We start from the raw sequence: 14,466 nt of genomic DNA, 5'->3' as shown, positions 1-14,466 counted from the left end.
AAAGAGAGAACATTGGTGGAGGGATAAAGTTACTCTGGTGAAGGATGGGGGTGGTGTGCATTCGGTGCCAGAAACCCAACTACAAACACTTTTGTAACCACCCTGATAAAATTCCCAGAGACAGGGCCAAAAGGATTGGCTTAAGATATGAAGCTCACCATAAAGAGTGGTGAGGGCAGTTAGACAAATAACTATACTGAGACTATCATAACAATGCCAGTGAGTGAGGATAGAGAATACCTGGCATGAATACCGGTGGAGGGAGGGTGATGGAGGAGATGGGGGCATTGGTGATGGGAAGGTTGCACTGGTGAAGGGGATGACTGAAATCCAACTACTACAACCATGTTTGTAATCATGGTGTTTAAATAAATATAATATTAGAATTATGCGTGTTTTAATATTTGGGTACTATTGTAAATTGGCATTGTTAATTGCATTTCAAATTCCATTGAATACTGATATTTAATAAAGTAAACAGCATTAATATAGTAACCTTGTGCCCTTCTCCATGTTATTATTTTTTTCAAACTCTGAAATGGATCTGAATTTTTTCAAATATAGTTTTGTACTTACTGAAAAAATTATATGCCCCTTTTTTTGTCTATTATACCGACTAGTGATGAAAATGAATTGTTTCAAACATTGAATTAATCAGATTAGGCAAGTAATCATAAGATCAACAGCTTGGGGGCCGAAGCGGTGGCACAAGTGGTAGGACATTTTCCTTGCATGCATTAACATAGAACGACGGTACTTCGATCCTCCAGTGTCCCATAGGATCCCCAAGCTAGGAGAGATTTCAGAGTACATAGCCATGAGTAACCCCTGAGCATCACCGTTGTGGCCCAAAACATAAAAAAAGGAGGAGAAGATTAATAGTTAGAGGGGCCAGAGAACAGTGTGTTCACTTACGTTGCATGCAGCTGATCCAGGTTCAATTCTTGGCACTACATATGGTCTCCCAAGTCCCTATAGGAATTTTTTCTGAATTCAGGAATAATCCCTTGGTATCAATGAATTGGCCTATAAAACAAAATATAAATATAAATAACAGTTACTACAACTTCTGGATCAATATTCTTATGATCCTGACAATAACTTATTTCTTTACTAACTTGGACTTCATCCAGTACCATAACTCTTCATGATTCTTGGATAACATGGAGGACTAAACTTTTTATTCCTTTTGTTTTGGGTCCACACCTAGGAGTGCTCAGGGCTTATATCTAGCTCCGTGCTCATGAGTAACTCCTGATGGTAATTGTGGTACCACTTGTGGTGTCAATGAGGAATGGAGATAGTTACAAGCAAGACAAATGACTTAATACCTGCCCTGGCCCACAATTCCTGTTACTTGGAATGAGCGGGATAATTATTAGGGAATATAAGTATGGTACAGCGGGTAGGGCACTTACTTGCACCTTGCCAAAATGCATTCAACACCTTCCATCTCGTATTGGTCCCCTGAGCACTTGCAAGATTGATTCCTGAGTGAAGAGCCAAGAGGAACTCCTTACCATCCCATGTTGGAGAACTTGTGCCAAAAACAAAGTTCCTGTTAATTGAAATGAATGAAATCAGTTTAATAGGATTCTACCAGGGGCCAGAAGCTGGCTAAAAAGACAGTCCGGAAACATGGTGTGAAGGTTGACTCACAGCCTTCTTTACCTGGGGAGAACAGGGATGTAGAGTAGCACTTCTGAGTCTCTACTGTGGTCAGGACCCAAATCATACCCAAAGACCCAGGATTAAGTTTGTAGTTCACCCCAGTCATTTGGCATGAGCAGCTTTTCAGTCACCAGGTTTTCAAATATCTATATTAACCCTACTTATTGGAGACCTAGAATTTCTAGAGTTCCAAGCATATTGAAATTGGCCCTGGCTAGCTCAGAGCCTTAATCACATGCTCTTGATTCTGTCCTTTGGTTGCCCATGATGACTTGGCCAATGAGAACTTGTTTCCAAAGTCACCTTTATGTCAGTTTGCATCCTCAGACAGGAAGGGCATTAGGCAGATATGAATGTCTATTGCTAAAGACCGTCTCCAAAGTTAAGCGAAATTACCCATACCAGCAATGGGCATCTGGTTTTACTTGGAGTCCATTTGCTATTTGCAGCCTCTGCACACTGTACCTCTCGGGACAGAGGTAGGCTTTAAGGCTGTTCTTCTCTATCTCTAATATATGTCCCCATTGGGGCTGTAGTTATAGAATATTGGGTTAGACCTGGAGAGCCCATCTGTTCTCCCAAGCCTGGCAGGAGCAATTCCTGAATGTAGAGCCAGGGGTAACTCCTGAGCATAGCCCCAAACACTAAACATTTGTCCCCAGGCCAAAGTGATAGCACAATGTGTAGGAAGGTACTGGGGTACCACATGTGGTGGCAGGGCTGGTATGGAGCTAGTTCCACACTATAAGTGATTAACCCCCACCCTCAAATGCCCTCAAATACTCCAAACTTTATACTCCAAATGCTCCAAATTTATTTAATTTATTATGTTCTATGTAATTTATTTATTATGTGCTATGTAATTATAGATGTGTTTGTAACTCCTTTTCATATATCCATTGCCTTCATTTTTACCCTACAGCCTTTCTGGACCCTAGCTTTTTTCCTTAAGATTTTTTGTTAGTTTACTGAATAATAGTAGTCAATATCACTCTCTAGGGCAGTAAATTTGCTATTCCTGGAGTTTTATTGTCTCAGGGCCCTTTCAGCTGACATGCAGGATATATTTTGTTGAATTAAGCTGTGTGTTCACACATAAATACATTTTTATTTGCTTTTCCTTTTTCGTGTTTTGGGGCTGACAGTGTTGGGGGGCTCTGCACAGCTCTGTGCTCAGGTGCTCCTCCCGGAAGTTCTGAGAACTACCCAGAACCACCTTTGTGAAAATCAAGGAGCTCCAAGGGTCCATTTGTAGTGTTCATGGGGCTCCAGGGCCACACCTGGATGTGATCAGGAGACCAGGTGGTGCCAGGAATGAAGCCTCACCACAGTATATGCTGGGTATTCGTCCTAACCACTGCATGTTCTCCTGACTCGTCACCCTCTGCTTTACATATATAACATCTCCTTTGACTAAAACGCATGCTGATGGCTTAGTCCACCTGCACATTACGATCTTCCTTACTTAGGTATAAACTCCCACTTTTACACAAAGAAACCTGGTTTCCTCCATCTGCTGCTCATGGCCATGAATCATTGTACCCCAGAAAATAAGGATAGTGTTGTGTACTTCCACAGAATAGAAGTTGATGGACCAGAGCAGTTATCACATAGGTATTTTGCCATTGGTTTTAGAGACTCTAATTCCAGTACCTTGTTCATCTCCATTACATTCGTTTCATAAATTTTAAATAGAGATATGTTGTCACCTTCTATGCCTATATAACAGAATAAAAATAAATATTTACTATGATTTCCAGCTAAATATTCTTGCATTCCTGATAATAATTTCTTTCCTTTACTACCTTTGTTTTCATCCACCAACTCAGCTGTTCATGATACTTGGATGAGAGGAAGGACTAAATTTTTTAATCCTTTTATTTTCCGTCCATACTTAGGAGTGCGCAGGGATTGAGCCTAGCTCTGTGCTCATGAATAACTTCCTTTTGGTAACTGCGGTATCACTTGTGGTATCAAGGATGGAATGGAGCTAGTTCCAAGCTAGAAAAGTGACTTAACCCCTGCCCTGGCCCTCATTTCCTGGTACTTGAAATGAACGTAATCCACATCTTAGATGCAAATAGGTGCCAGAAGCTGGCAACAAAGAAAAAAAGTGGTGGAAGGTTGACTCACAGCCTAACCTGGGTGGAGAAAAGGGATGGAGAGGAGCATCTCTGAGGTTCCTCCAGAGCGCTAACCACACATGCCCAGAGACCCAAGATTGAGGTTGTATTTCATCCCAGTCATCTGGCATGAGCAGCTTGTCAGTCACCAAGTATTCAAATGAATATATTAACCCCAAATCTTGGAGGGCTAGAAGTTCTGGATGCCAGAGTACTTGAACTTGGCCCTGGCTAACTCAGAGCCTTACTTAATCAATTCCATGCTCTTGATTCTGTCCTTTGGTTGGACATGAGGACTTAGCCAATGTGAACCTTTTTTCAAAGGAAATTTTATGCCAGTTTGGAACCTCAGACAGGAAGATCATTAGGCATATATGAACGTCTATTGCTAAGGACTGTCTCCTAAGGCACTTAGAATGACCCACACCAGTAATGGGCTTCTCATCCAACTCGGAGTCTGTTTGCTGTTGGCAGCCTCTTCACACTGTACCTCACGGGACAGAGGTAGGCTTTAAGGCTGCACTTCTCTAGCTCTAAAATACATTCAGGCTGGGCAGTAGATATAGAATAGTGGGTTTGATACCTGAGAGCTTATATGTTATCCCAAGCCTGGCAGGAGCAATTCTTGAATGCAGAAGCAGGAATAACCTCTGAGTATAGACCTGAAACAAGTAAAAAATATCCCCAAGCCAAAGTGATAGCACAGTGGGTAGGATTGTATTGAGCAACCACTTGTGGTGTCAGGGATGGACAAGTCAGACAAGTCACTACACCCCCACCCATGCACTCAAATGTCTTTCATGCACTAGTTTTATTTTATTTTATTTTATTTTATTTTATTTTATTTTATTTTATTTTATTTTTGGTTTGGATTTTGGCCCATACCCAGTAATACTTAGAAATTCCTCCTGGTTCTCAGCTCAGGAATTATTCCCGGCAGTTCTCAGAGATCAAACTGGGTCAGCACAATCGAGGCAGTCTCCGCACTAAATTATGACTCCAGCCCAATGCTTCATTTTTACATGTCTTGCATTAGTTTGTTATTTCAAGTAGTCATTCATTGCACTCGAACTTTGTTGATGCATAATTTAAGCTACTTAAAATGCAAGGAGTGGGCCCAGAGAGATAGCACAGTGGCTTTTGCCTTGCAAGCAGCTGATCCAGGACCAAAGGTGGTTGTTTCGAATTCCGGTGTCCCATATGGTCCCCCGTGCCTGCCAGGAGCTATTTCTGAGCAGACAGCCAGGAGTAACTCCTGAGCACCGCCGGGTGTGGCCCAAAAAACCAAAAAAAAAATGCAAGGAGTGTTCATCTCCATTACATTTGTTTCATAATTTTAATAGGCATTTATTGTCACCTTTGATACATATAGAACTTAATAAAAATAAATAACATTTTCTCTGATTTCTGGATAGATATTCTCACAATCCTAATAATAAGTTCTTTCCTTTACTACCGTTGTCATCATACATTAACTCAGCTGTTCATGACTCTTGGATGGACTAAATTTTTTATTCCTTTTGTTGTGATTCCATATTTTGGAGTGCACAGGAATTACTCCTAGCTCTGTTCTCATGAATAACTCCTTTTTAGTACTTGGGGAACCCCTTATAGATCAGGTATGGGATGGAGCTAGTTCCAAGCTAGAAAAGCGACTTAATCCCTGCCCTGCCCCTCATTTCCTGGTACTTGGAAGCAATGGAATCTGTTTGTTAGGATGCTACCAGGTGCCAGAAGCTAGCTACAAAGACAAGAAGCAAACGTGGTGGAAGGTTGACTCACAGCCTAACCTGGGTGGAGAACAGGGATCTAGAGGATCTGAAACTCCTCTAGTCTGCTAACCAAAACTTGCCCAGAGACCTATGATTGAGGTTTTATTTCACCCCAGTCATCTGGCATGAGTAGCTTGTCAGTCACCAAGTTTAACCCCACTTCTTGGAGGCCTAGATCTTCTTGGTGCCAGGGAACTTGAACTTGGCCCTAGCTATTTCAGAACCTTAATCACATGCTCTTGATTCTGTCCTTTGGTTGGACCTGATGACTTGGCCAACATTAACCTGTTTCTAAATGCACTTTCATGCCAGTTTGGAACTGCAGACATTAAGAGCATTAGGTAGACTGAGTCCGGCCTCCTGCCTCAATAAGCCACCACCCAGCCCTCATAGTTAAAGAACACCTTCTCTGTCCCAATTCTCATGTCCTGGCAAGAAGCTAAAACCAATACTCCTGCTGATTCATTTTATGTGGCCCTTCTTCTCACTGTCCCCTAATGTGGACTCTTGCATGCTACCATATTCAGCTACAGAAGGACTCCCATTCCAAGGACACTACTTGATCCCTTACTGCTGCAAACCACTTCACAAACTTAAGAAGACTACTGTGAGGGATAAAAAAGTGCCCTGGATCTTCCCTCTGCAAGAATCTCAGAAGACTTAATGGGGATGTGTATATTTTCTTTGTCAATACCTGAATAGTTATACAATTTAGTGTGTTTATTTTTAAAGAAATAGGTAGCCTCCTCCAACTATATTTATTAATTACTATTTTTTTACCTTTTCCTCATATATGTATTTGTTAATTTCACTTGTTTTGGTTCTGCTTGGTAAGAAATTCTAGAAGAAAAAGTTCTGCTTGGAATAAAAGTCCAGGTCAAAAACAGGACAAAGCCTAACATTCTTACACCCAAATGCATCAGCAATGAAAATTGGCACTGTTCCCCTTTGCATAGGCATAATAAAAAGAGAAATCTTACGTATAAAACAAACTCTTATCTACTAGGGATAAGAGCCCTTACATTTTATAATACAGGAGCACTTCCTACCCTGAATATGTGGCATGAGGATCCAACTCCATATGAATGGACAGTGGCTGTCCAATCCCAAACCCCAGATCCCAAAGAAAGACCTGATACAGCTCCCTACAACAGCACTAGGAACCAAACTCCCCCTGGCAAATCCCTATTATCACTCTGGCACCAACTTGCAACAGCTTGATACAACAACCTAACTATGAGGAAACAGCAAAAACTTGATCCAAGAGCAGGTTGCCTTATCTCATCACCTAATGGTAAGATAAAATCAGAAGACATGACATCCTTTGATATGTCCAAAAACCAATATCATTAATTACAGAAGATGGACTATGATGACCACAACTGGCTAGAAGTTTTCCTGGGACGAATAAGAAAGATCTTGGCTTATGCTTAGGCTTAGGATATGTACAAAAACCAACATCTCTAATCCCAGAATTCTGACTTCGACAATCATGACAGAGCAGAATTTCTGGTGCCATAAAGAAAGACTTTATCCTAGACTTCAACCCAGAATCTGTGAAAAAACCAAGATCACTAATGACAGAAGACTGACTACAACAAATCTGACTGAAGAGCTCTTCTAGAACCATAACGAAAGACCCTATACTAGATATTGTCCTGGACCTGTTGAAATACCAAGATCTCTAGCTACTGAGGACTGATTTCGTCATCTACAATTGAGCAGAAAGTTTTCTGGCACCATAAAAAAGATCTTGAGACTTGAGAATGCTCATGTATAAAGCCAATAGTTACTCCCATGACAGTATGCTTCAAGGGTGGAGAAACTGTACCTTCTAGGCAAAGGAAATTCCCTCTAAATTCCCCATACTTATTTTGTGTATGCAACAAAACAAAACACAAAGCCTTGCCACAAAGGTCTTCTTTTATTTCTTTTTTAAATATAATTTTTATTTGAATCTTAGTGGGTTATGTAACGTTCACAGTAATATTTTAGGTACATATTAACATTGAATCAGGGGAATTCTCATCACTGAATTGTCCTCCCTCCACCTCCATTCCCATCCTGCCTCCCATGTCCTCCAACCTCACCCACAGAGGCTAGAATGAGTAGGACCTTCTTTTTTTTTCTTTTCATAGTTGTGGTTGTGATTTTAGTGACTATTTTTATTGCTGCTGCTGTGTTTTTTGTCATTGCTTTTTTTATTTTGTTTATTATTTATTTTTGCTTTTCCTTTTATTTTTTTACTGTTCCTCTGAGCTGATATTTATACCCTCTAGATGGATCCCCCAGATTTTTTTATCTTTATTTTCTTTCTTTTCTTTTTCCAACAGAACTTGAATAATCTTGTTCCTCCTCATAACTTGACTGGAAAATGGATGGTACCAGGAACAACCAATAGTATGAACATTGAGTGGAAATAAAAAATGATCAGACTTAAGCACCAAAACCCGAAGTCAATGACACCAGAATCTATACCCACTTTACAACAAGCTATACACAAAGGAGACCTCTTTTTTGGGGGGGGGCACACCCAGTCACGCTCAGGGGTTACTTCTGGCTACGCGCTCAGAAGTTGCTCCTGGCTTGGGGGACCATATGGGACGCCGGGGGATTGAACCGCGGTCAGTCCAAGGCTAGCGCAGGCAAGGCAGGCACCTTACCTCTAGCGCCACCGCCCAGCTCCAAAAAGGAAACCTCTTATATTAGCAGTTTGAAGTGGCAAAGCGGGGGAGAGGTATGGGATGCATGCTGGGAACAAGGGTGGAGGGAGGACAACACTGTAGTAGGAATAGCCCTAATTCATTGTTACTATGTACCTTAAATATTATTGTGGAAGACTTGTAATTCACTTTGATCACAATAAAATTTATTAATAAGAGACTGTTGGGCTGGGGTGATAACACAGATATAGGGCTTTTACCTTGCAAGCAGACAATCTGGTGTGGATCCAGGTTCTATCCCTAGCATCCCATATGGTCCCTGTTACAGGAGTGGTTTCTGAGCACAGAACCAGGAGTAACCGCTGAGGAACTATTATTGGTTGTGGGGCCAAAAAACCAAAAAAAAAATTAGACTATCCACTGAAAAACAGTATCCTAAAACATTGAATATCTAGGGATTAACAAGTGAAATAAAATATTTATACAGTGAAAATGATGTGTCAGAAGAAAAAATAAAATAATTGACCCTTCAAAATAGTGCCTCTAAACTACAAATACCTATGAAATACCTATGGAGGTATAAGATTTAAACAATGGAAAATAAAAATCACTACTAAAAGAAATAGGAGAGATACCAGTACATCAAAAGTCATTTTCTGTTCATGTACTGAAGAATCAACATTGTTTAAATGAACTTCTAACTAAAGGACTATACAGATTCATTACACACTAAAATTCTAATGACTTTTTTTAGAGACATATGAAAATACTCTACTAAAATTTGTATGGAACCATCATATTCTCAGAATAGACAATGCACTTCTAAGAAAAGAAAAGAAGATAGGAAGCATTTCAATTTCCATCTCTGAACTATTCTACAGAGCTATAATAATCAAAGCTGTTTGGTACTGAAATAAAAATAGATCAGTAGACCTCCTGATCCTCATCTCTATTGTCTCTGCATAGTATTACCATACTACCTATTATTTATCTTATATCCCACAAATGAGTGATATTATTCTATGTCTAACCCTCTCTCTATGACTCATTTCACTCAGCTTTGTAATTTCCATATTCATCCAAGTATAAGCAAATATGACTTCATTTTTCCTAAAAGCTGTGTAGTGTTTCATTGTGTAGATGTGCCACAGCTTCTATAGCCACTCACCTGTTTTAGGAAGCTTGGCACAATGAGTGGAAAATGATGTTGGGATAGTAAATGGTTGACTCTGACGATGATAGTTGGAAATGATCACTCTGGATGAAAATTGGGTGCTGAAATGTAATAAAATGATATAAATGGTACCCCTTCATTAGCAATAGTCCATATTAGTGTCAAAGAAGAAAAGAGAAACATATATATAGAGAGGTAAAATGCCTCTCTAGAGGCAGGTGGGGAATGTTGGTGGAAGGGAAACTGGGGACATTGGTGTCAGAAAGTATGCACTGGGTAGTGTAATTTTATGACTGAAATTCAACAGTGAACAATTTTGTAACCACAGTGCTTATAAAAATAAATTATATAAAAATAAAGGTAAACTGTTAGATCAGTGAAACAGAATTGAGAGTCCTGAGTTAAGACCCAGATTTATGACAAGCTAATTTCTGATAAAGGAGGTAAATATATGAAGTAAAGCAAAGGAAATATCTTCAACAAGTGTTGTTGAGAGAAGTGGATAGGCACATGTTAAAAATGAAATTAGAACATACTTCAGACCATTCACAGAAGTAAACCAAAAGTGGATTGAAGATCTTGCGATTAGACCATATGCCATATATATACTATATTGAAGGAAACATCAGAATTCTAGGAAATTGAATGCTGAGGAGTCTCTAATGGGACGACCACAGTGGTAAAGCCAACAACAAAAAGGGACTATAATAAATTAAAGTGCTTCATTTGCACAGTGAAATAATTTCTGGCTTTAATAAAACACACTGTTGAATGGGAGAAAATGTTTTCACACTCTCAAGATATATAAACTCTCAGAAAACTCAGTAACACAAAACCTAATGAGTCATCCATAAAGGGGAGAGAAGATGAAAAAACACTGCCCCAAAGATGACAAATAGTTGACCATAAGAAAAATGGTCATTACCTATCATAATTAGTGAACTACAAATCTAAACAGCAATGAACTATCAAATCTCCTCTGTAAGAATGAAGCATATCAAAAGTCTGAAAACAAGTGCTCCCAGGGTTCTAGTGAGAAAGAAACCCTTATTCTCTGGTGTTGAAAATTAAACACTTATGGAAAGAAAAATGGGCATCTATCAACAAATAGAATAGAATTACCGTACAACCCAGACATATCAATTCCTGGAATCTATTCCCCTAAAACACAAAATATAATTTGAAAGGGTATGTAGACAACTTTGTTCATTGCCACACTTAATACAATAGTCAAGTTATAGAAACCCAAATACCCAAATACAAACTATTGTTCAAGATGCTGTGATTTACATATCCAATAGAATACTATGCAGATCTACAATAGAACAAAATCATGCAATTTATAGCATCATAGATGGAACTAAATGATATTAGGCTGAGTGAAGTCAGAAGGAAAGGGAAAGATAGTAAATGATCTCTCCCTTATGTATATTTAAAAATAAACAGCATGGCAGCCACAAAGGTTCAAAGGGAGAAACTGATTTGCCCAGCTGAGTTGAGGGGTCAAGAAAACTATTCTTGGGATCCTTGGGTGAAGAAGGGGGCCACAGTGGTGATGGGTGTTTTTCTGGAGTTATGTGAATCACAAATTATTTTTGTAGTCATTGTAAAGGACAGAAACCTAATCAATAAATTCTTTTATTATATTCACACCTGGCAGCGCTCAAGGTTTACTCCTGGCTCTATGCTCAGAAATCGCTCCTGGCAGGCTTGGGGGACCATATGGCATGCTGGGATTCGAACTACTGTCCTTCTGCATGCAAGGCAAAAGCCTTATTGCTGTGCTATCTCTCCGGCCCCAATCAAGAAAATCTTTAAAGATATTATTACCATTTGGCTTCAGAGAAACACAAATCCAAACTGCAAAGAGGTATCAATTCACACCAGAGTAAAAGACGTATCTTAAATAATTTAAATCAGGAAGTGTTGACACTAGTGTGGCAAAAAGGGATCCCTCATTTATTGTTGTTGAGACTGTTCCTTGATCTATCCTCTGTGGAAAACTATATGAAATATTTTCAAAAACATAAGTTAGTTCACTTCTAGGTATATACCCAACAAACACAAAAACACTAACATGCAAAGATACCTGCACACATATATTCATTTAAACTCTTAGAACAATAGACAGGATAGGGAAACAACCAAAATGTCCAAAAACAGATGACTGAATCATGAAGCTATGTTATTTTTATACAACAGAATACTGTGTAGTTAAAGAAGAAAAACAAAGCCATTTAGTTCATGGCAACTTAGATAAAGATGGAGTCTGTATATCATGCTGAGAAAAATAAGTCATAGCCACAAATACAGGATTCTTCCACCCTTTTTGTCATATAGATAAACAAATCAAGGATATGGACAGACAATATCAATCGAATATAAACCTTGAATACTAAAAACCAGATTGAGAGTGCCGGTTTGCAGCAATGTGGGGAAGAAATGAAGAAGTTGACTGGAAGTCAACAGGGAAACATAGGTGGCAGATCTGGAGAACGTGTTTTGGTGCTGAGACAGGTATTAGTATGCAACAAAACCATAATTCTCAATTAGTAAATAGATGATGCATCAGGGAGAAGGATGGTCACACTAGAAATGACATAGAGCTATGGGCCCTTTGGCATTGGTGGACAGCAGTACATTTGTACATCAGTGTCATCAACTCAGGACACTACCATACACTATTATTGAAACTATAATAACAATCTTAATCATTTACATTTCATTTCAGTATTTAATACAAGCATTTCTAATATAAAGCAGTCATGTCTTAAAACAATTTGATATTTGAGAGTGGCCAATAAATATTATACATTTAAGTTAGCCTCTTCAATTGTTATTTTTGTCAGGAGTCTTACCTGCTGATTCTATGGGGGGTCCAGGAGGTATAAGAATCAAACCCAGGGTCTCTTACATACCAGGCATGTGCTTTGACAGCTTAAATAATGCGCCAGAGGCTGGAGAGTTAACACAGCAGTTGGCCAATGCCAGAAAGACCTGTCTATAATCCTAGGCATCCATATGCTTCTCGAACCTGATGGAGAGATTTAAGTGCACAGAACCTAGACTAAACCCTGAGTGACTCTGGGTGTGACCCAACAACAAACAAAAAAGAATAAAATTAAAAAATTAGGCACCATGACTTACAAAGTTGTTTATAACGAAAGCTATGTTACTCACTGTTTCAACTCTAATCCTTGAGCCATGTTCTTTGATCTATAATTTGAAGTTCCCTAATGACAAATCCTGTTTAAGCAATCTGTCACATGTATCTTTGTCATTATTTTTTCAATTTCTTTTCCATTTTAGTTGGTATTAAAAAATAAAGTAAAACCGTGGATCTCAATTATGTGAGACAGATACACTATCATTTAACTATTTCTCAGTCCTTGCCAGTGTATTTTACTTTTTCTAGGGACTGTCTCCAAAGTTATTTAGAATGACCCACACCTCATGAACATAAATAGGCCTTAAGGCTGCACTTCTCTATTGCTAAAGTATGTCCTGCGGGGCTGTAGATATAGAATAGTGGTTTTCATCCCTGATAGCCCATATATTCTCCCAAGCCTGGCAGGGGCAATTCCAGAATTTAGAATGAGGAGTAATCCCTGAGTATAGCCACCGAACAAGTAAAAAATATCCCAATGCCAAAGTGATAGCACTGTGGGTAAGATGGTAAAGGGGTATCACTTTTGGTATCACAGATGAAAATCGAGCAAGTTCCAAGCCAGACAAGTCACTTCACCACCACCCATGCCCTCAAATATCTTTCATGCTGCAGCTTTATTTCATTTTACTTTTGGCTTGGATTTAGGGCCACACCCAGCAATTTTTACAAAATTATTCTTGGTTCTCAGCTCAGGAATTATTCCTGGCATTTCTCAAGGGACCATATCAGATGTACGATCTATCTCCTGACCTAAAAGATGCAAAAATGAATTTTGCTCTCCCTTACCTATAAACGATTATTTTGCAGATAGGGCTTGAAGAGCCTGACCTCCTGCACTATGTCCCCATCTAAAAGATGCAAAAGATGATTTTCACTTACCTATTAACAATTATTTCTCATATGCAAACTCCCAATTAAAACAAAAATTTTATGTTGAATCAGATATACTAAAATATAGTCACTCTATTGGGTATGTTTTCTAAAACTGCTTTGCATGAAACCATAAAGCAGTTTTTAAACCTTGATATTCAACTGTGTATCCTGATGATTGAACACACAAAAAATAAAAATAAGCAACTTTGCTTAACAACACTGGCTTCTTCATCTAACAAGCTTGTATAGAGTTCATGGACCCTAGCAGCTTCTGCTCAGCCATTGTACTAGGGAAGTAGTAGCCACAATAAACATCCCAGTGACAAGAGTTTCTAGGAACAAGTATTTGTTATTATTTGAGGGGCTTATATTTGAGCATTCTAGATAGATTATCGAATGGATCTGTGGTGCACAGAATAAAAAATTGCAAAAGTTTTGTTTTAGGATTTTTGGGAGGGTCATACCTAGATATTCTTTTTTTTGTGTGTGTGGTTTTTGGGTCACACCCAGCAGTGCTCAGGGGTTATTCCTGGCTCCAGGCTCAGAAATTGCTCCTGGCAGGCACGGGGGACCATATGGGGCGCTGGGATTCAGACCGATGACCTCCTGCATGAAAGGCAAATGCCTTACCTCCATGCTATCTCTCCGGCCCCTATACCCAGATATTCTTAAGACTTCAGGCTCACGGGGCCATACAAGATGGCAGGGATTGAACCTGGATCAGCCATGTGCAAAGCAAGAATCTTACCATCTACCAGGGGTCCTCAAACTTTTTAAACAGAGGGCCAGTTTACTGTCCCTCAGACCATTGGAGGGTCTGATATAGTAAAAATAAAACTTATGAACGAATTTTTATGCACACTGCATATATCTTATTTTGAAATGAAGAAACAAAACAGATACAAATACAACATGTGGCCCGCGGGCGATAGTTTGAGGACCACTGATTATCTTTCCTGGACTGTAAGTCACAAAAGCGTTTTCAACAGTTTTCTAAACGCTGGAATCCATGTTTTTAGAA

General features: G+C 39.2%; 1 pseudogene; it reads right to left on the bottom strand.

The window, feature by feature from the left end:
* Positions 1-4,187: 4,187 nt before the first annotated feature.
* Positions 4,188-4,317, bottom strand: LOC125999678 (uncharacterized; annotated as a pseudogene).
* Between the last annotated feature and the right edge of the window lie 10,149 nt (positions 4,318-14,466).

Source organism: Suncus etruscus, chromosome X (genome assembly GCF_024139225.1).
Source record: "Suncus etruscus isolate mSunEtr1 chromosome X, mSunEtr1.pri.cur, whole genome shotgun sequence".
Taxonomy (NCBI): domain Eukaryota; kingdom Metazoa; phylum Chordata; class Mammalia; order Eulipotyphla; family Soricidae; genus Suncus; species Suncus etruscus.
This window is presented reverse-complemented; position numbering and strand designations above follow the sequence as displayed.